Raw genomic sequence first — 22447 nt, forward strand, 5'->3', positions numbered from 1 at the left:
ATAGTCCGTTCAACCTTTCGCTTTAAACAGCCCTGATGAAGCCCTTCAAATTGGGGCGAAACGTCGGACATTAAAATAGTTATAAACTATTTGTTCTTTTTTTTACCGCAACCCTGACTATTTTCTTATATTTAAAAATATATTAGAACTATTTATAATGATTCGAAGTTTCGACTACCATTGCAGGTCTAATCAGGGATGTTTTTTTTTTTCTTGACCGCAACTCTAATTATCAACTTCTTAATAAAACAACGGTTAACGATCTATAAATAAAGTAAATATTATTTATATTCATGATAAACAACTTTATTGTGTTTTTTTTTTGTTAATGGAAAATGGAATCCATTTTTCATGAATGGAATTCATTCATTTTTATTTAATATTAAGAAAAACATATTATAAACCACGTTTTCACCAAAGTTTAGTATTTAGTAGTAAATAATTATTTTAGTTTTGTTTTAAACACAACACTCCACATTTTTATAACTTTTTATTTTTGGCCGTTTTGACTGCGCATGCTCCTGACAGGTTGCTGACTCTCAAAGCGGTTCTTGGAACAAACCCATTGTGTCTTTTCACAGCCAAGGTTATTTAGTGAAACATATACCTTTATTTTCTGTATATTTTGTTCCAACATGTACCAACTTTTCAATTCCAGAACTGAAAATATCTGGATTTTGTGAAAAAATTAATTCATAAAATGCATTGTTTGTTACGGTTGCCATGGTGAAATAAAAAAAAAAAGGCTAGATCTGCGTAGACAAGAGGTGTTACGGTTGTCGAAGGAAAAACAAAACACGAGCGATATGTTCAGACGAGTGGGTTTTTGTTTTTGTGAAAGTGACAGTTTGATTTTGGAGCACGTTACGATTGTTCAATGTGAAGTGGTAATAGTTTAAAGGCCCTCTGTCTGTACTGTTTGAACTGGAATAGCATCATATGAAAAAATGTGATCGTATGTGTTTAGTTTTTTTTCAACATTATGGTGTTCTACTTCAATGGACGGTGATTAACACTAGAAGTGGGGATATATTGCAGGGACGTTTCTTCAACACGTCCTGGATAAACGAGTTGTAGCAGGTGTCATCCTAAAACGTCTAGGGAAGGTAAGACGGAAAGGAAATATCGGACAACATTATGTTCGCCCAGAAATGCACTCAAGGACTACGTGGGATTTGAACTAAATTTTATTTTGTTTTCATTTTATATTCACTTTTGTACTATTTTGGAAAATAATGTAAATATAGTTATTAAGATTAAGCATTTAAGTTAAAGTTACATACTTTCTCATCATTCGTTCCTTTCTTATTGATAGATTTTTCCAAGTAAACCACAATGGTTCCTATTTATCCCTCTATTCTCAGTCCGCTGGTGTTCTTCAAGGTAGTATCCTTGGTCACATCCTCTACACCGTCTATACAGCTGACATTCCAACCAATCCTAACTATCCTCACCACGTATGCCGATAACACATGTGTGCTCGATGTTAATAATAACCCATTAATTCTATCCCAAAATCTCCAATCCCATATCACAGCCTTCTAAGATTGGTGTCGTAATTGGAGGATTAAGATAAATTCTAACAAATCCCATCAAATCACCTTTACCCTTCATCGTAAACCTACTGATTGCCCTATAGTTTCATTAAAAGATGTTACTCTTACCCCTGTCGAACAGATCCGCTACCTTGGACTACATTTGGACAAGCGATTAACCTGGAATCCTCACACTAGACTGAAAAGACAGGAAACTGCACGTCCATTTCGACTATTACAGCACTTACTAGACAAACGGTCTAAACTTCCAACACATTACAAAAGACTGGTCTGCAGGACTGTAATATGGCCAATCTGGATATATGGAGTTTGGGGCTCCACTAAACCTTCGAATTCCTCTTGTATTCAATCCTTACAATCCAAAATCCTTCGTAAAATCCTCAATGCTCCTTACTTAGTCACAAATAAAATCATACATAAAGACTTTAATGTTCCCTTTGTAACCGATCTAGCCCGAACCAGATATCACTCCTACCATTATAAACTCTCTAACCACTCAAACCCCTTAGTTTCTAATATTGCATCCTCTTCCATTCCTGACAATCCTCCGAGACACCTGAAAAGAAGATGGCCACGAGACCAGCTAATGTAAAATGTCATTAGGGTGCTACCAATGTGTAGTTTCTCTACACGCCTGTAACACTCCAATTTAACTTCCAGATATAGAAATACTAAATGTATTATAATGTACAGTTGTAAATAGCAATAAATAAATTTAAAAAAAAAAAAAAGTTAAGGTTAAGTCAACCTATAAGTTTTAATTGTTTTATTAATTGATAAGAATTCGTTTTTTTCCTTTTTCATACTGTGTACATATATTTCTTCTTATTAAACTTTTGTACATATAGTTCTGCTGTTCTTTCTCTGCTTTCAACTTGTTCATTTACTTATGGTTTTTTTGTTGTTGTTCACGGAATATTACGATAATTCAACTGGTGGGTAGGTCACACCCTTAGGTTTTCTGTTATCTACATGTAAAGATATTCGCCAGTGGTCATAACTCAACAATTGTTTATATAGGGGTATATTTTAGTTATATTGTGGGCATAATGCTTCGGGGTTTTCGTTATTTCCAAGAAAAAAATAACGTGGCGCCTAAGGAGTAATTTATTCTTTATTGTTTTATATTTTTTTTTTCCTTTTGCGATTATATTTATTTATTTTTTTAATTTCCTTTAACTCACCCCCTTCTAAGCGTGGGCAACTATAAATGATAAACATATAACTAAGGATAAGTCAAAATTTGCGGTTATATGTTGATCTGAGAAATATTTATGAAACATTTTTTAATGTAATGAAAAATGTTATAGTTTCTGTATGCTTTGTAAATAAATTATCCTTCCAACCAAATTTTAAAGTTATTAAAATTTGATGAATGCGAGAGGTAAATGTAATGAAGCTAACAGGGAGAAATTAAATTTCTATATCATCTAAAGCTAAAAGGGAAAAATAATTTGTTTGAGTCACTGGTATTTTATATCTCAACTTTTAATAAAGAAAATTGCTTTTCAAATATATCTTTGATGTGCTGGCAATTATCCTGCCAATCTCCGATTAATAAAATTACTAACGATTTATTAATTTACTGTAATGACTTAATTAGTCATTTTATATGAAATATAAAATAATTTGAATGTTTTATTTATATTATTAAATATTAAATAAATTAAATTTTATTTAAATATTTTTAAGCTTCTATTATGTACTATCATATCATTAATTTTAGATTTTATCTCTCCTTGATAAAGTATCCTGGAAACATGTGAAAGAAATATTTTTATAGTATTATGAAGACATGAATAATAAAATCCATATTACCGAAATTTCCAAATCATTGAGTTAATAGTTTATATGTTATTAATAGATCGCTAATGAATGAAAATTATTTAAAATTAAAGTTATTAGTAATAATTAATAAAATGAACCATGGTCGAAATAATATAATTGTACCTTTGGAAATGACTTTTAACATGGGCTATGATTTTACAGCCTTCAGACGATCGAACCGGACCAGATAAATCGGGTAGTGAGTAAGAGAGGAAACAGGATCTATAGCAACTGACATAGTGTTCCAATCTGATTCGAATCCGTTAATCGCTCTGGAACATTGCCACATCTGGTCTGGAACACTGGTTTGCATTACTTTCTCTTTGGATAGGGTGTAAATAGCTTCCGATTTGTCGAATCGTCTAACGGTACCTTAGAGCTATAAATAATAGATAAAATAAAGATAATAATTTAGGTAATCAATTACTCACATTGAAGCGGTAGGAAGTAGAATGAGGCAACGAAGCCATGGCCCGGCCACTCAGAGCTGGTGGTGAACTGGATGTGCAGCTGTCGACCGGAGGACACCAGCTCCGCGTTGGTGAGGTCATTGCAGAGCACCCCGAGGGTCGGAGAGAGGGGACCTCCTCCGTCGTGGGCCCGGACGATGTCGTCCGCCAGCAGGCAGCTGTAGGAGAAAGAGCAAAGTATATAGTAAAACTACATAACTGGAGTAGGCATCACGAAATAAGGAGGGTGAGCATTTTTGCCATTCATAGTTTCAACTTAATGACGGTTAGAGAGCTCCTAAATTAATAGAATACAAAAAAGCATTTTCAATTACGTTTCGCCCTCCTGTTCTACAGTATCCTTTCTAAATACACCACTAATGCCTGTTGAACAGATTCGATACTTAGGACTCCATTTTGACAAGAGACTTACTTGGAATCCACACACAAGACTGAAACGACAAGAAACTGCTCGTAGATTCCGATTGCTACAACACTTACTTGACAAACGCTCTAAACTTCCCATTCACTACAAAAAATTAGTATACACTACAATAATCAGACCAATTTGGACATATGGAATTGAGCTTTGGGGCTCCACCAAACCATCAAATTCTTCCCGCATCCAATCGTTACAATCCAAAATCCTACGTAAAATCCTTGATGCTTCTTATTATGTCACAAATAAACTCATTCATAAAGACCTTAACATCCCATTCGTTGCAGATTTGACCCAAAACAGATGTGCGTTTTTTCATTCCAAACTCTTTAACCATCCTAACCCATTAATTTTTAATCTTTCATCCTTAACAATCCCTGATAATCCTCCGAGGCGTCTGAAAAGAAGATGGCCACGGGAGCTTCTAATTTAAATTAATGTTTGAAGTACCACCAATGTGTGGTTCCTTCCCAAGATTTTCAAGTGTATATGAAACATACTACATATTACCTATTGTATTATTTTGTACAGTTGTAAATTACATTAAATAAATAATTAAAAAAAAAATTATATTTCTTTTCTAAGTAGTGTTGGGTAATATAGGGTTTAATGTAGGAATAAAATACAGATATATAATTGGTGTAGATAATAATAATTCAGATAATTCCTGTCATCATAAGATAATATACATACTGTTTAGTAAGGACACAGACGGGTATAAAAACTACCCGGTAGTGTTACGGCCGGCTATTACGAGTCTCTAACTTCCATCTATCTGTCTCTATCTAATTGGGCCATCTCCCCAGAAGCGTCGTCTTCCAAGTTATCTCTTAGTAGTATTTCTCTCCTCCATACTTCAGCCAGAATACCCTTTTTCACTCTTTGTCATAAGAATACCGTGAAAAATCTTTTATTCTTCTTTCGGAGGCGAAAGTTGTCTGATCACTGCTTCTCCTTTCAAAGCTTTGCCATCACGCCTCTCCTAAGGTCATTTCCAGGAAATAGTGACATCTGGAATGATTTAATTAAAACTTCGAGATAAACACACTATCCTTCTTCGTATGCTACCTAAAATAATGCTACCTAGAATTCCTATCTAAGGCTTCCTGCTCTGGATTCTTATATGAATATATTAATCGGCCGTATTTTTGAAAAGAAAGGGCATAGATAGAATTTTCATCGAATTTTAATTTTTAAACTCATAAAACGAAAAATCCACTTAATGCTAAGCTGAAATTTTGATATGCAGATGGAAACAAAGAAAAATACAATTTAAAAGGCAAAACATTTTTGGAAAACATCACTAATGAAAAATAAAGTTTAAAAAAATTTGGACTTCAATATTCAATTTGGAATATATAAAAAATTATTTTAAATTACCTATATCCACATTTTTTTTTTTTTTAAACTTTATTTATTGATAGATATTACAATGTGCCACACCGTTGTGGGCAATAGGTAATAGTGATCACATTCATACTAAAATAAAATAAAATAAGAATAAAAATAAATAAATGAATAAAAAAAAACAGCACATAAAAATAAATAAAATCTCTCTTAAAATATATATAAACAGGAGGATAAGAAAAACGAACATAATCAAACTATATGCATGAAAAAAATAAATAATAATAAAAATAAAAGAATCCTTAATCATATTTACACTATATACAATATTTACACAATCGACCTGAGCCCTCTCAATCATCCACGTTTGGGAGGTAGAGCAGAGCTCAAAAGATCCCAGCGCATCCCTCTCACCGCATCCCAGGTAGTGAGCCAGTGGAGGCTGAGAAAGTGCGCTAAAGCCGCAAGCAATCAACTTGAGTGAAGAATGTGACCATTGCCAGAACTCCAATTGTCCATTTTTACTCTACAATAATTCTCTTGGCCACTGTCATTTCAACCTTCGAGGTGGATTGTAGGGATGGGTGGAACTAGATAAGGATTGAACCAAAGGATTAGGATGGTTTGAAAGGTTTATATAGTATCATGAGAATTTGGTTGGCATGAGGTCAAGGACAAAAGGGTTATGAAGGTCATGGTGTAGTGTTTTGTTGGAAACGTAATAGGGTGCATCAACTATGGTTCTAAAGATTTTGGATTGAAAGGATGGGATACATTTGATGTTTGAAGGTTTAGGTGTTCCCCAAAGTTCAAGTCCATTGGTCTAGATAGGTCTGAGTAAAGTCTTATAAATTAGAAGTTTTTTTCTAGTGAGAGATGAGAAGTTCGGCTGAGCAGTCGGTGTAGTTGGCTAAATCGTTTGTTGCGTTCTTATTTTTAAGTCTAGTATGTTGGTTCCAGGTGAGTCTTTTGTCTAAGATGAATCCAATGTATCGCACTGTATGGATCTGGGTAGAGAAATATTATTAAAAGTAACAGGAGGACAGGAAGTTGCGGCGAAGGGTGAAAGTCACAAGGGTGCATTTCGATTCGTTGACTTTTATCTGCCATTGGTTGCACCATTGCTTAATCCGAGTGAGGTGTGTTTGGAGGTTGGATGAGGCTATTACAGGATCAGGATGGGAGGATAGGATAGCTCCTTCATCGGCAAATGTCCACACGGCCAGCAACGTGTCGAGATTGATGGAAATCTCAGTGAAGAGGATGTAAAGGACAGGACCCAAGATACTGCCTTGGGGAACTCCTGCCTCGATCGGATAGATATTTGGGTTCTCGGAACCACTGCGAACTCGAAAGGAGCGATTTGAGAGGTAGGAGCGGAGGATAAGGTATACGCTTTGGGGTAATATGGAATTGAGCTTGAAACCATACCTGGTCAAGGTTGCGCTATGTCCAGACAGGCACCCGATCAGTATTGTTTCTTTTCAAGAGCTGAAGAGACATAGTCAACGATTTTGAGGCGATGTTGAACTTTGGAGTGCCTAGGGTGGAATCCAAATTGGTGTGGGAGAAAACTCTGTGATTCAACTATGGATAGGATACGTCTTAGGAGGGTTTTTCAAAAAATTTTGAAAGGATTTGAAGTATGCTAATAGGCCTATAGGAAGCAGGATTATTTGGAGGTTTTCCTGGTTTTGGAAAGAAAATTATAATGGAGTGTTTCCAAAATACAGGAGAGTGGGTTGTTCTAGGGATACAATTATAGAGATATGTAAGAAATATTATAGCTTTTGAAGGAAGTTTGCGAAGGATTTGAGGAGACACAAGATCATACCCTGGAGATATGCGAGGAGTTAGCATCTTTAGTTGATGTTTGACTTCAGAAGGGGTGACTAAGGTAAGAAGAGTAGGATTGATGACGATATGTATTCTTCTATTGTTTCAGTTTGGTCGGTATGAAGTTCAGGATGAGGAGTGAATGTGTGAGAAAGGTGAATGGCTAGTTCTTCTTCTTTATCTTTGTCGGATGCTGCCCTTGTGCTATCATCTCGTCGGAGGATGTGGGGATTGTGTTTGGATTTTAGGATTCTTTTGGTCGTGTTCCAGAAGAAATGGTCGTGAGTAGAAAGGGAGGATCGATGTTTGGACTATTTTCTCTTAACTAGTTTACAGTAATGGTTATGTGAGTGACGATCAGAAGGATGTCTAGTGCCTTGCTATAATGTTCTGTATTGGCACTGCGTTTGGACGAGGTCTTTGAGATGTTGTGGTAGAGGATTTCTCTTGGGTTTATAGGGGAGGAGACAGACCAGACGTTGGGTTGGATAAAGTTTGTAAAGGAATGGACTGCGATATCTAGATTTTCAGGGTTTTTTGGGAAACTTTAAGATCGATTTAGTCTTGTTATATAACCTTTTATAATAAAACCTTGAAATTATCTTTTATCAAACCCTTTACTGGAGAAACTACGTCGTCGAAATCTCTCATCGTACTTTTTCAACTTAAAAGTGACTAAATTATCTTTGCCAACTATTTCCCTTTGAAACCCTTATATCTTTGTAACTTCCTAAAAAGTCCTCCAATTTAAATACTGTTGTACGGTATATGAGGTGTAACACTAATGGGGAGATAAAACTAAAACCATTAGTAAATTGTATTGTAATCTTCTAAATGCCGAGGGATAATTTCATTTTACGTTTTTATGAGGAGTTAAAGTGGCTTAACCCACCGTACCGTCATAAATATTTTCTTTCATCCTTCTTTTACCAAGTTATCTAATATTCTTCAATTTAAATCCTCTATTCATTTCCGCATTACCCGTTCCCTGACTTGAAACCTGTATACAACGTGAACCAAACTGCTGCTTTCAACAGATCTTTCTTTATCAGATCGTCTTCCCTGAGGAATTCCATTCCTAATATAACTCGTCGCTCCAGTAACCTTTCCACCTTCAAATCCCGCTTATTCCGTCATTTCCTATCGACTCAATTTCAATTAAATTAAAATATAACCCATCTATATATTTTCTCTCCATATTATAGATATGATACGATTTTTCTTTCAGTATGGAGACGTATGAGTTGTTTTATTATGATTTGTAATTTTTTCGTCTATGTATTAATTATTTTGAACTTTTATTTAATTTCCTAATGCTCTAAAGTCCTCTTGCTATTTTTATTATTGTTATATAAAGATAAATATTTCAGAAAATAAAGAATTTACTATTGTTATTATAAAAAAATTGTGGTCTCTAAAACATCTTTCAATTACGACAATTCAAAGTAGCGGGTTCAGTACTTTCCTTAGTCTAAGAATAGAGATCTATGATGTTTCAGGCACAAAGACATCTTTTAGCGCAAAAATATATTTAAAAGGGAGAATTGCTAGAAATATCTCTGGACAAAGGAAAAGAATATAACAAGTTGATATGTCAAAGGCTTCTCTTTTCGTTATAGTTACCTAGCCCTGTTCGGCTAATTTGACGATCAATATTCTTTGAGATAAAATAGTACTAGAACATATAATACTATAGAGTATAAACTTTTTCGAAACCATGCAATAGTTAATTTATTTTCTTTTTGAAAATTAGTTTGATATGTAAAATATTTACCTATTCTTCTCTTAAGACCACTTTTGTTTCCTACTTCAATCCTTTTAATTTATATAAATTAAATTCCTAACTCAGCTCCTTCTCTTGGTATTGTATTTTATTTTACCATTTATTTCAATCTTTACTACCATTAAATTATGTATCATTGTATTTCTTATAAATGTTATGTATTAGTGTTACACCTCAAACCAGTTATTGTAAGAAGAAGTGTTAACTAATGCACCTGCAAGCTCTTACAACTAACGTTAGCTACCACCTGTGCACAGTATATAATGTTACATTATTTTCTTTATCTGCCTACAGTTCGTCTACAATTCCATATCATCTCTACACCAGCCTACCATCATTATCGTCATCTTCATTAAGTCCACCTACCTGCTAACGTTTCTGCTTATAAATCAACAGGCACCTCTGAACATCAAGTGTTTCACTTCAGCTACATTTGCATTATATTATATTATTACTTTAGTTCCATAGTTACATAATAGTAATTAAATTTAATTATTTATTTAACGGTTATAAATGAGATAACTTGTAATTCATCTTGTTTTATCTTAAATTTTTTATTTATTAATGTTTTATCTTTCAAGAGCTCAAAACAATAACTAAGAGGGTTAGTTTAGGTTTAGGTTAGTCATAATTTAAATTAATCTTCTAAAAACCTATTTCAAATATTTTTGTTGTATCAATAATTTTATAATTTTCATCTTATAATAGCTGTGGTTACTTTTATTTTATTAATGCTTGTTTCGTATACCTTATTTGGTTTATTGTCTAATTTATTAGTAATTTAATTTATTAGTATATTTAAAATTAACTCATTCATCAACGAACCTACGCAGTTTTTCACTCCCAAAATATTAAATCGTTAAATCCAGCGTAATCTAGGCATAGAGCAAAGGCGTCTCTAAGACAACCAGGTTGTAGCTTCTATCGCTTAAGAAAACTGTTCTAATTGCTTTAGTAAATGTTTGATATAAGGTATTTCGGCGGGAGGGCAAGGAGGATATTTATTATTTCTGGATAATTATGATTTGCTTGAGAGAGTGTGTAGTCGTCGTCCAACGAACAATAAGCATTGGTAGAAAAGTGGAAAGAAGGAATTGAATGCTAAATACCATTTATTAGAATTTCTTTTGCGCCCTCACTCGTCCTCCGCTGGCTTCTAATCTTCCGGTCTCCTTCCACTACTATTAGGGAGAAAAGCTCAGTTCGGAATCCTTAAATATGTAAGATTTTAGTCTTCAGTGATGTTCAAGTTGTTTAAGTCGCATTATCGGCCTTATTTACGTTACCAAATCATAATAATGAAGTATACGTAAGTGTTTAATTTAAAAAAAACAAACAATAATTTATAACAAAATATCGAATGTGTTCATTAAATCCATGTATATCCTCAAGTATAGTAATAGCAAAGCATTGCTGGGGATAGTACTAAATATTTAAACAAAGCAAAGAACTTTGTAAAATTTTATTTTATTATTTTATGTTAACATTTTAACAAGTTCTGTTAAGTTCATCTAGCGAAATTCACTTCTCTTTTATCATGAATATTCTAAATCTTTTTCAAATATTTTTTTTAACTTTTCACTATTTCTCCTTTCATTTAATTGTAAAACAAAAAACGATTCGAATCTATAATGTTCGAGCATAGAAAAAAAGGGTATAAAAAGTGCCTTTACATGAATTATGAGCATTCTCTTAACTTTTCTCATAAAGAAAGTTCTAGTTTCCCGCTATTTAGGAGTTGAAAACTTTTCCAACTTTTCGTCGCCTCGGAAAATCTGTATTCATTGCCTGAATGGGACCCTTTGCAGGCTATTCAACCCCATAGCAAAAATTTATAGCGCTCTATTTCTAGTATTCATTAGTGTCTTGGAATAATTTATTGCAGCGTTAGAGAGTTTATTTATCTGAGGAATACTACTATAAAATCAGTTTAATTAGATGTAGTAATAAATAACCTATTTAGTTGATAGTATAAGTCTATTAAAGTGGAAAATGAGACAATGGTAATAAAGAAATTTATGGTCTGAAATCAGTATATGATTTGAAATAATCGCATGATTTTATTCTTATTTTGTCACACTTTAAATTAATTTGTTTTATCCGACATAAAAAAAACAGTAATATTGTGCTTCTGTCGAATTATATTAAAAAGCATCCCATGAACACCAATTTATCATTTTATGTTTAATTTTTTTTTATACATTTTTTTATTGCATAAATGTTTAATAAAATAATAATAATAATCTTTATTTATTCTGGATTTGATAAAAAAAATTAAAACAACATTTTTTTCTCCTTCATTCCAGCCTCGGATCTAATAAGATGATGCCCAGTGAACAACTAGGGCGCAAAAAAGGTGCTAGAAAAGAGCTTTTAGTAATGGATTCCTTCATTGCTGCACAGGTGTCTAGAAGGAAGGGAAACCTCTCAATGGTTATTAGGTATGGTTATAATCGATTGATTCCTTCGAGGGTTTCGATTCTGTACCACAAAAACCTTTTTGTTGTCTGCTCAAAGTATTGGAAATACATAAGGTCCAAACTTATGTAAGCAAACTACTCACAAATTTGATGGCAGGCTGGGTGACTGATTTCAAAATAGGAGTGACCCATGATAATAACCAGAAAAAAAATATGAGGGGTAAATACGAAGGAGATTGCCTTAGCCCATTGTGGTTTTGTATGGCGCTGTTCGTTCCCATTAAGTCAGATATTGTGGAGGAACAAGGTGGGCTACTAGCTCAAATCCACGGATGAGGCAACCACTGTCAGCCAAAACTGGTACATGGATGATATTAAGCTATATGTAAAAAACAAAAAAGAATTACAAAGTGCAGTATATGTGTGCTGTATATCGAGGCATTAGCCATTATTACAACAATATGTCGTTTATTAAGGTTTTTTGCCATTTGTCCCCGATACCTGGTTAGGTAGCCTTTCTACGAACCCTTTAGGGCGTCCCCGGATATGAAAACATCTGTGTTAAGTTTGTCACATTACCAGAGGCCCCTGAGAAAATTCGATTCGCTAACCTCTAAGTGTCATAACAAAAAATGAAAGGTTGTGATGAGGAACCAGAATCAAATTAAGCAGGTGTAGGCCCTTCCTGGACAGGTCAAACTTTTTCATCCACTATCGGGCCTGAGGAGGGGGACCCCAACCTCGGGAGCGTTCGGTCACCATTGGCCAATGAGAAAGGAGATTCAAAAATAAGGTAACGCCCTAAAAGGGAATTGGGAGAATAGACAAAGGAAATCTAGAACAGAAAAAGGGACAGTCAATAGGAAGGTTTAGACGAGATAGGGCCGGGCTTGAGAGAGCAGCAGAAGCCGGAGCGGAGCAAGATGCACTTCGACCAGACAAAGTCGTAAGAAGAGCCACGAGACCTGGACATCCCTTATGAACAAGACGACACCTACGGAACTACATCCCACGGCATCAGCAGCTATAAGTATAAATTAAACAATAAGTAATAATGTAATAATCGATATTTTATGGCAACCGTTTATTTGAATCATTACAACCATTTTAATCATAGTAATAAATTATAAATAAATAGTTAATCTCTTTATGTACTTTATATACTATTATATAAACCAATACACCACCCTTTATTATACTATATAATTAATGGTAACAACATTTTATAAATATAAAGGTATTGCCTTCAGCGATTATCCTGGTATCCCGATTAAATCTCAAGGAAGTACATAGCAAAAGTATGAGTGAAATAGAGTCATCTTATACCAAAGATATAAGCATGTCGTTTGGATTTGATAAAGTGCTGCATGTGAACAAGGGAAAGTTGTTCAATGCCCAGGACCTGCTGAAAAATGAAGATGAGTGCATCAGGGAACTAGAAGATAAAGAACAATATAAATATTTAGGTATACAGCAGCACCTCAAAATATCTCGAAAGGGTCTGAAACAAGAGTTAATAACAATGTTAAAATGAGACTACGAAAAGTATTGAAGATTCAACTATCTGGAAAACAAAAAATCAAGGCCATCAATACTTGGGCCATACCAGCGCTAAACTACAGCTTTGTTATACCACAGTGGTCAAATACCAGCCTTCAAGAAATAGATCGTCTTGTGAGAACGACATTCACGCAAGAGCGGGTCCACCATCCCATATCATCCAAATTCAGACTTTATTTATCGAGGAAAGAAGAAAAACGAGGTCTCATAAACATTGAAGAAGCGTGCCGCAAGCAGGAATTATCCCTACGTCAATATTTCCATTTAAAAGCACTCTGGCAATCATCACTATAGACCATGGTATGACTGCACTGGACCTGAGCAAAGCGAATGAGCCGAACATTGTTTCAGAAAAAGAAAGACAGGCGGAATGGAAAAGCAAATCTCTGCTTGGGAGATTCTATAGACAACTAAACGAAGCCTCCATAGACAAAGAAAGGTCAGTTGAATGGTTAAAAGCTAGAAAGCTATTCTCCGAGACAGAGGGATTTGTGGTTGCTATTCAAGGTCATGTGATTGCCACCAGATCATAAAGGAAATATGTGCTGAAAGACGCAACAACACCAGATAAGTGTCGATTATGCTCAGTAACGCTGGAATCAATCCAACATATCACTGAAGGATGTGGAGTGCTGGTACTGAATATCTGCTGAGGCATAACTAACTATGTGGCCAAAATTTCACATTAGCCCTGGTGATAAAGCACAACTTAATTGAAGATGAGAGCCCATACTACAAGTACCACCCAAATATACTCCTCCAAAAAGGTCCTCTTAAGCTCTATTGGGATGAATCAATAATTACGGACCATACAGTACGCCATAATAAACCAGATATCCTCCTTATAGATCTAAACGAATGGTCTCATAGTAAAATCAACAATAGCAGGCATGAATGGTTTGAGGGTGCCTATGGATATGCTAAGAGAGGCTCAACAGTCAGTTCTCTTAGACACAGCACGTATAGTGCGAAAGGTTTTAAATATTTGAATCAAACAAAAAATATGAAGATGGTTGGACTTCTAGATCCACCACCTCTGATACTCAACCTGCAATAGCGAGAAATTCAGACCATAATAACATAATTTATTTATTCTGGGATTGATCCCTTAGAATAATATACAGGCGTCAAAATCAGGCTTTAGAGCCTTAGAGTAAAGTACAAAATAAAAATGAAATTATAAAACATCATAAAATAATGACTTTGAAAAGATAAAAATGAACAATAATAATTAACGTATCGAAAAACAAAAGATGACTAACACTTCTGACAACGAACCGGCCTCACCTTCCAACGGACAAATCTTTCATTACAAAAGACTTATCTACATGATAATAATAAGGCCTATCTGGACATACGGAGTTGAGCTTAGGGACTCCACTAAATCTTCGAATTCCTCTCGTATCCAATCCAAAATCCTTAATACTCCTTAATTTTTCACAAATAAATGATACATAAAGACCTTAATGTTCCATATGTAACCGATCTAGCTCGAACCAAATATCAATCCTATCATTATAAACTCCCTAACCACTCACACCCACTAGTTTCTAACCTTGCTTCCTCTTACATCCCTTACAATCCTCTGAGTTTCCTGAAAAGAAGATGGCAACGAGACCTTGTAATGTAAAAACGTAAAAGTGCTACCAATGGGTAGTTTCTCAATATGTCTGTGTCACTTCATTATGATTTTAAATAAAATTTGCTGGATGTATTATTATGTACAGTTGTAAATGTCAATAAAGATATAATAAAAAAAATAAAATTTTATGAATGAGATCAGTTATCACTATTACTTATTGCCCAACAACGTTGTGGCAGATTGTTATATTTAATTAATAAAATAATTTAATAATAAAAATTTCCGTTTCTTAAATTGTTAATAATTCAAAACTTTTACTCTTTGGAAGATTTTATAAGATAAAAGTAAGTCGGTTCTATAACATTGCTAGTCGATTCAATAATTCGTTAACTATTAATTAATTATTATTTTGTTAATTAATCTAAGTGTACATGAAAATAATTATCATTAACATCAAAAATTTTAGTCGACCTGTAAGGATTTAAATATGAATTTAATCTCCCTTAAGATTTATTCAGCTTTGCAGACTGCTGTCAGGTCTTGAATACTGAATGAGGTTGGGCTAGTTAAGTGACAGACTTCTCTCTGAAACTCTACAGTGGTGCAACTTGCCTCGGATATTACCGTTCAGAACGATATTCCATTGACACCACAACCTTCAGAATTACATTTAAACCTTTCTAACTTTACCCCAAGACTTAACCAATAATAACCATATCAATATATTTATTCGTTTTGGGGGTAATCACCATTCAAATAGTGTTAACTAGCACAATAAATGTCTTACATATAGCAATATTAATATTCAACAAGGATAATAATTTTTTTAATGATTGGATAAGTTTGTCGGGGGATGCGGTCAGCAAAGAACAACATAAATAAACAAAACCATATTTATTTATTTTATGCCGACGTTTCGACCTGAGTTTCAGGTCTTCATCAGGGGTTGTGGCGTAGAATGTAGAATAATTTTTTTAAATTTCTTTATTGATATTTATAACAGTATTTAAATTAAAATAAATCTAGTAAATTTGATGTAAGTTTACAATGGAGTGATATAGGCATATAGAGAAACCACACATTGATAGCAATAATTTTCTACATTTAAAGGTCTCGAGGTCATCTTCTTTTCAGGCACCTCAGAGGAATTATAAGGAATGGAAGGGGAAGCAAGGTTAGAAACTATTGGGTTTGGGTAGATAAGGAGTTTATTATGGAAGGATTGATATCTGGTTCGGGTTATATCGGTTACATATGAAATAATAAGATTTTTATGGATGATTTTATTTATTACAAAGTGGCCTGATTGCTGAGGAAAACTGGACAGAGAATGGCTTCCCTCAGCTAGTATGGGAAGAAAACTATTGTAGGGCCAGCCCACTTCAGTTTTCGTCATAGAAGATATATAAAAAAATGTATATAAAATAAGTCCCAAAGTAAGGAGCATTGAGGATTTTACGAAGGATTTTGGATTGTAAGGATTCGATACGAGAGGAATTCGAAGGTTTAGTGGAACCCCAAAGCTCAGTATGTCCAGATGGGCCTTGTTATAGTTGTTTAGATCACTATTTTGTAATGGATTGTTAGTTTAGACCGTTTGTCTAGTAAGTACTGTAATAGTCGGAATTGAAGTGCAGTTTCCTGTCTTGTGTGAGGATTCCAGGTTAGTCGTTTGTGAATGATAAATTATTAAATAATTTTTATAAATTAATAATATACAATAAAACTTAGCAGGAAAATGTTTCTTACATGTATAAAAATTAATTTTTCATCATTAAAAAAATGTATATTCAACATTTTTAACAGACAATAGTTACTTAAAAAATAAATCATTTTTGTTGTTGTTGTCTGGAGCTTTAAGGCGTAAAACCCTGAGGTCATCATCGCCTATGTTTCGTGCTTTATAATTTTGTTGCATTTATATTTATAATTCTATTTCACTTTATTTTTCTCTTTATTTCGAAAAAAAATTTAAATAATTACTTTTTTTTGTATTTTTGATTACGTATAACAGATTTTCTGGTTTAAATCTTATTCAAAAGGCCATTCTAAGAAAACTAAGACCATTTCCACGTTCTTCTGGTCATCATTCAGAGCATCCGATACACTAGGTCCTACTCCCAAGCTACTCAAGTTCGCAGAATAAAAATGAAATAAAAAAGGGAGGTTAAATCATTTTTGTTTATTTGTGTATTTTTGACCATCTTCTCCTCATAACATTAATTTTGTTCGTTGAAAAAATTAACCATTGTTAACATCAATAAAAATTAATAAATATGAACTATAAAAGAATTTTATAATTTTAAAAAATCAGAAATAGGGACAAATAGAGAGAACAATCAGACAGTCCAGCAAATCCGATCTCTTCCGATTGCAGTTATAGTACAAGAGCCGGGAAGAAAAAAAGGCAGTTACCTCACCCTAATTTTTTATTACATTAATGAAAACTAGGTATGATTACTAGTCAAAATTGACGATTCTGCCGAATATAGGTATAATATAAAAAAAACATTAATTACTAAATTTGCTGAAATATTAGCCCTAAAAGAGCTATTTACGTCCAATAGTTCTCGAGATGTATAGAAATAGAATTTGTTGTATGAAAAACTTTATTCCAGGAACCATCAAACGTACAGATATCTACAAACGCTCAAATTAAAGCTAGTTAAATTTACTACAAAATAGTTAATTATGCTTATCTTTATAGGAGTAGTAGTTTTTATGATATTTGACAAAATAAACTCACAAAATGTTAATTTATAGTTGTTCGTATAAAATGTTGGAGATTTGATAAAACATATTTCTAGATCCATAAGACCCACATATGTCTGTCAACACTCAAAATAAAGGAAATTTAACTTACTATAAAGTATTTTATGACACTTATATTCGTAGGGGTAGTAGTTTTTATGATATCCAGAAATGAATATAAATTTGGTAAATGAAAGTTTGTCCGAACAACTATAAATCAATTTATTTTCGCAAATTTCATATAAACTATTACTCCTACGAAGATAAACATCATAAGCTACTTCATAAATCATTAAACTAGCTTTAATTTGAGTGCTAATAGACATCTGTATGTCAAATGAATTTTAAGATATAAATTTTTCAAAATAAATTCACTAACTACTGATCTTTCAGTACGTCCCATACAACATTTTAATGAAATGTTGCTTTTTAAAAACCTATATCTCGAAAACTATTTAAGGTAAATAATTCTATTAGGGCTCATATTTTAGCAAATTTACTCTTCTTTAAATGACATTCTCTTAGATTTTCTTGTGTTGTTCCTACTTTTTAAGATATAGAGCTCCGAATGAAAAATTAGTTTTTTTTATCGCTTTGGAACAGCCACCATTTTTATTCCCCTACCTATACTTGGCAGACTCATCAATTTTGACTAGTAATTATACATAGTTTTCATTAATGTAATCAAATATTGGGGTGAGATAACTGCCTTTTTTCTCCTCTTGGGCTCTTGTAGTATTAGATGTGCAAGGCTTTGTTAAACTTTTGTGTTGTTGGCAGTAACAAAGCTGAATTTTTTATTCGCATCTCTATTAACTGGGACTATTAATGACTAAGAAATAATGGGAATTGGCCTGTAGAAGTATATATTTGCTATAATATAAACGTCGGCATAAAATAAATAAATATGGTTTTGTTTATTTATGTTGTTCTTTGCTGACCGCACCCCCCGACAAACTTCTCCAATTATATATTTGCTAAGAGAGTTCCGTCAGAACTGAACTCTTCCCTTGCTTTTCAGGACATAAAATAGAACTAACTCTTTTCCTAATCGTAAAAGGCGGCTTCTTTTGGGATAAATTATTTTGAGAATCCTTTCAATCTAAGTGAGTGGTTTGGGCTCAGAGGTGTGGGCTATATATAAGCCCTATGTTAAATCCGCTCTATCTTATCTGTCGGTGTGTATTCCATCTCCTTCTTCCATAACTGTTTATTTCTCCTTAATTTATAACATTCTCATGGGAAGACGGTTTTAATATCCCACTCCATCACCTTCTCTCTCCCTCTCCTTCTTCTATTTCAATATTTATATAACCTTTAATTTATTATTTATCTATGCCCCACCTAATTTTTTTTAAATCATATTTAAAATTATTGAAATTGTAATCATAATTTTCCTCTTGAGATAACTTAAATATGTATCCGCGATACTTAATAATAAATTATCCTAAGGACACGGGACAGGGACTATAAAATACCAGAAATTTAAATTGCAGAAACTTAATAGATTGATTTTATAATGTAAATTAAATAACCTTATACATTTTCCTTAGGATTTTTAATCCTTCTACCAATCTCTCAACTGGAGCAGCCTTGATGAAGCTTTTCAAATTGGTACGTAACGTAACGCAAATAAATAGTTGTTAACTATTTTCTGTTTTCTTTTGACCGCATCCCATACCATCCTCTTCATAAATTTAAAAATAAAAATTGGGTTTGGCTGTAAACACATTGATATCGATGGGATTTTAAATTTTATAGTGCTTAGGTTTTTGGGGGAGGAGTTTCGATATTTCTACAGAAGTATCATATATTCATACGTTCTAATATTGACAATTTTATACATCTATATATCCTAGTAATAGGTTTTCCAGATCCTTACTGATCTATTTTTGGCAATTTATTGTTAAAGGTTGTGATTTTTTATTGCAGATCAACTCAAAGTCATAATTTAATATTTTTTATTATTTATTTGTATATGCTATAGTACACAGCTGCATTATACATTATGCAGTATACATTAATATTAAGAGTGTAACATAACGAGACAAAACTTTAGAAAAACAGACAAATTCCGAAAAAAATTGGTTGTATCTTACTACTTACAATAACAAGATATAACAAGGTGTGAAGGAACAAAGGGCAAGCACCAAATCAAAGGGATTGAAATTTTTATCGAATAGGGGTCGTAAGTAATAGATTTTTTTATCCCTCTATAGTTATTAGTGGGAGCGACTGTAGCAGCGCGGTAACGCGCCTGTTTACCAACCCAAAGGTTGTGAGTTCAAGCCCAGCCCTAACCGGGATTTTTTCAACCATATGATTTCACAATACTCACTCACAGCTTTCCTCCCCCCTCCTGGGTATTTGTGAGGCCCGTTAGGCACTCACAAAAATAGGCGTGGGAGTGACGAACCCTTTCTTTATTTTTCTTTAACAACGGGTATTTACAATATGCCTATATAATCCATTTTTATTTCACATCAAATTTACTTAATGTATTTTTATGTAAATTCAGTTGTAAATAGCAATATTTAAAAAAAAAAATTAAATTTTTCGATTATTTTCAAACATAACTATAGTTGAAAGTTCTAAGGGAGTTACGACGTTTCACAGCATCATGAAAAAAAAACGCTATATAACCTTATTTTCTAAAGTTTTGTATCGTCGTGACATCCCAGCTTCTTCGTGTCTATAAATTTATACAACTATATACTTCTATGTCTACACTCTACTATTCCTGAATATTATCTTTTTTTTTTTTGCTGTTTGTTACAAATAAATAACTATAATGGTTATCAGGACTAAATCGCTTCGGAAAAACAAAGAGATCAACCAAAACTTATATAATAAAATGCGTGAGGGCTGATTCATTTGAGAAAAGTTTCTGAGCTATGACAGTTGGTATTTAATCGGCATTGAACTTTCGGGTTCTTAAGGCCTAATTAAGAATTTAAAAATATATCTTTTTTAAAAATAGTTCTCTTTAGGTGAAACACGCGCCCTATAAAGAACATACAATATTGCAAAAAGTTAATGTTTAGCTCAAAAGTGCAGACGTGACACGGCAAACATTAACGCTACAGCAGCACACTAAGTTAGGACTGAAGTAGTGGCTAAGTCAGGACTTACAACCTCAGTGGGGCTTATCTCGCAGGCTGCAACGCTGACTTAGGCCAAACTTCGGGAGGACTTGTATCAACCAAGTGTTTTATGGACCATATTTTGTGTCATTATAGCATATATGAATTTGTGGGGGCATATTTTATCTGAGTAGAAAAACAAATACTAAACACATTTGCTTGTGTGTTTTTGATTAATGTTCTTAAAATAGCAGAACTCCATTTTTTAAGAGTTCTAAATTATATTTTCCAGTTAATATAGTCTGCCACACTCAACAGTAATTAGGTGAATTGCAAGATAAAAATATATTGAAACAACAACAAAAAAATTTAATAAAACAATAATTAAAAAGATACTTATAGGATAGACAATACCACAAAATAAAACTAACCTAAAGAGCTCTGGATAAAAAATATTTATTAATAAAAATGGTTAATTTAAGTGTTGATTAAAAGTTACTATTGGTTTTAATTAATATTAGTACTAGTTAATTACAAAACTATCACAATGAGGTTATAGAAACAGAAAGGTATGATAATTAATTTAGTGAAAATGTACAGATTGAAAGAGATAAATAAGTAGATAGGTGGAATTGAGGAGAAATGGATTGAAGATAGGTGAAAGTAGATGAATAATGAAAAAACAAACAGATACAACGCACACACTAGGTAAGTTAAACAGACACTGTTGTCTACAATCCAAAGCGGTTGCCACTTCAGTAGGTAGGAATTACTTCTGCAGGCTGAGGATAAAATAAAGGAAGGTAAAGAGGAGAGATTTAGTTTAGAATTACATTAGTGTATATTTATCAAATTAAAGTAATGAATCAAAAAAGTGGTCAGAACAGATACAGTAATGTAAAATATTCAAATTTATGATTTGTATAAAATATGCAGGTTTCCCAAAGTGTTACTTATCTTTCCATTACTTCAGTTAAATAAGTAAATATATGAATTAAATAATATCAACATTATATATATGTGACAATATAGTTGATATGTGAATTAAATAATATACGTTCATATCGTCAAGCTTCCGAAAAATAATAAAATTCCACGAACAACAGAATTGGCCCTTAAAGACTCAGAAGAATCCATAGACAAAATAATAAAATTTCTCAAAGAAACACAACTTTATACTAAAATATAATCCACCAATACCGACCAGTGTAAAAAGGAAATAGTCTACATTCAACTATAAGTCAAGAAGATAGATGAAGTAAAAAGGGTGTAATAACCTAGATGTTGATCGCCCTGAATAAAAATCTAATCTAATCTAAATAATATCAACATTATAAATACGACAATATAGTAGATATATATTAATATATTATTTTATCATTATTATTATCCATTTTACTTTTATTAATCAATTTTATAATATTTCAATTATTTTTATTTACTTAATTATCTTTTTTTATTTAATATGTATATATGGTATAATATTGCTGTTTCTTTTAACTAACTTTTTGTTTTTCTGTAATTTGATCTACTTCTGTGAATATTAAGGTTTTGATATGATTTTACATTGCTATCTGATGATAAATTCGTTAAATTTGCTTAACGGATCGATTTTGGGTAGCGAATCACTGGAGAGTATCTGAGAGAGTGAGTTATGAACAATAAATTTGTCAACTAAATGAAATAAAATTATTATAGAAAAAAAATTTAATTTAGTAAGTAGACGAGTATTGATTGTAAAAGGAAAAGGTAGGGAAAAATATATATCATGTAAATATATGAATTATGTATATGTCCGATCAAGGATTGATTAG

The 22447-nt window shown here is 32.8% G+C and overlaps 1 long non-coding RNA gene across 1 annotated transcript in view; it reads right to left on the reverse strand.

The window, feature by feature from the left end:
• The window catches only part of LOC106687396 (uncharacterized), a 269478-nt gene that overhangs the window by 19872 nt on the left and 227159 nt on the right, over positions 1–22447 (reverse strand). The window contains exon 4 of the long non-coding RNA XR_001344161.3: positions 3815–4011. This is a non-coding gene — a long non-coding RNA (uncharacterized lncRNA). The remainder of the gene's footprint in view (positions 1–3814; positions 4012–22447) is intronic.

This window comes from Halyomorpha halys, unplaced genomic scaffold (genome assembly GCF_000696795.3).
Source record: "Halyomorpha halys isolate HHAL.00 unplaced genomic scaffold, Hhal_1.1 Scaffold956.1, whole genome shotgun sequence".
Lineage (NCBI taxonomy): Eukaryota > Metazoa > Arthropoda > Insecta > Hemiptera > Pentatomidae > Halyomorpha > Halyomorpha halys.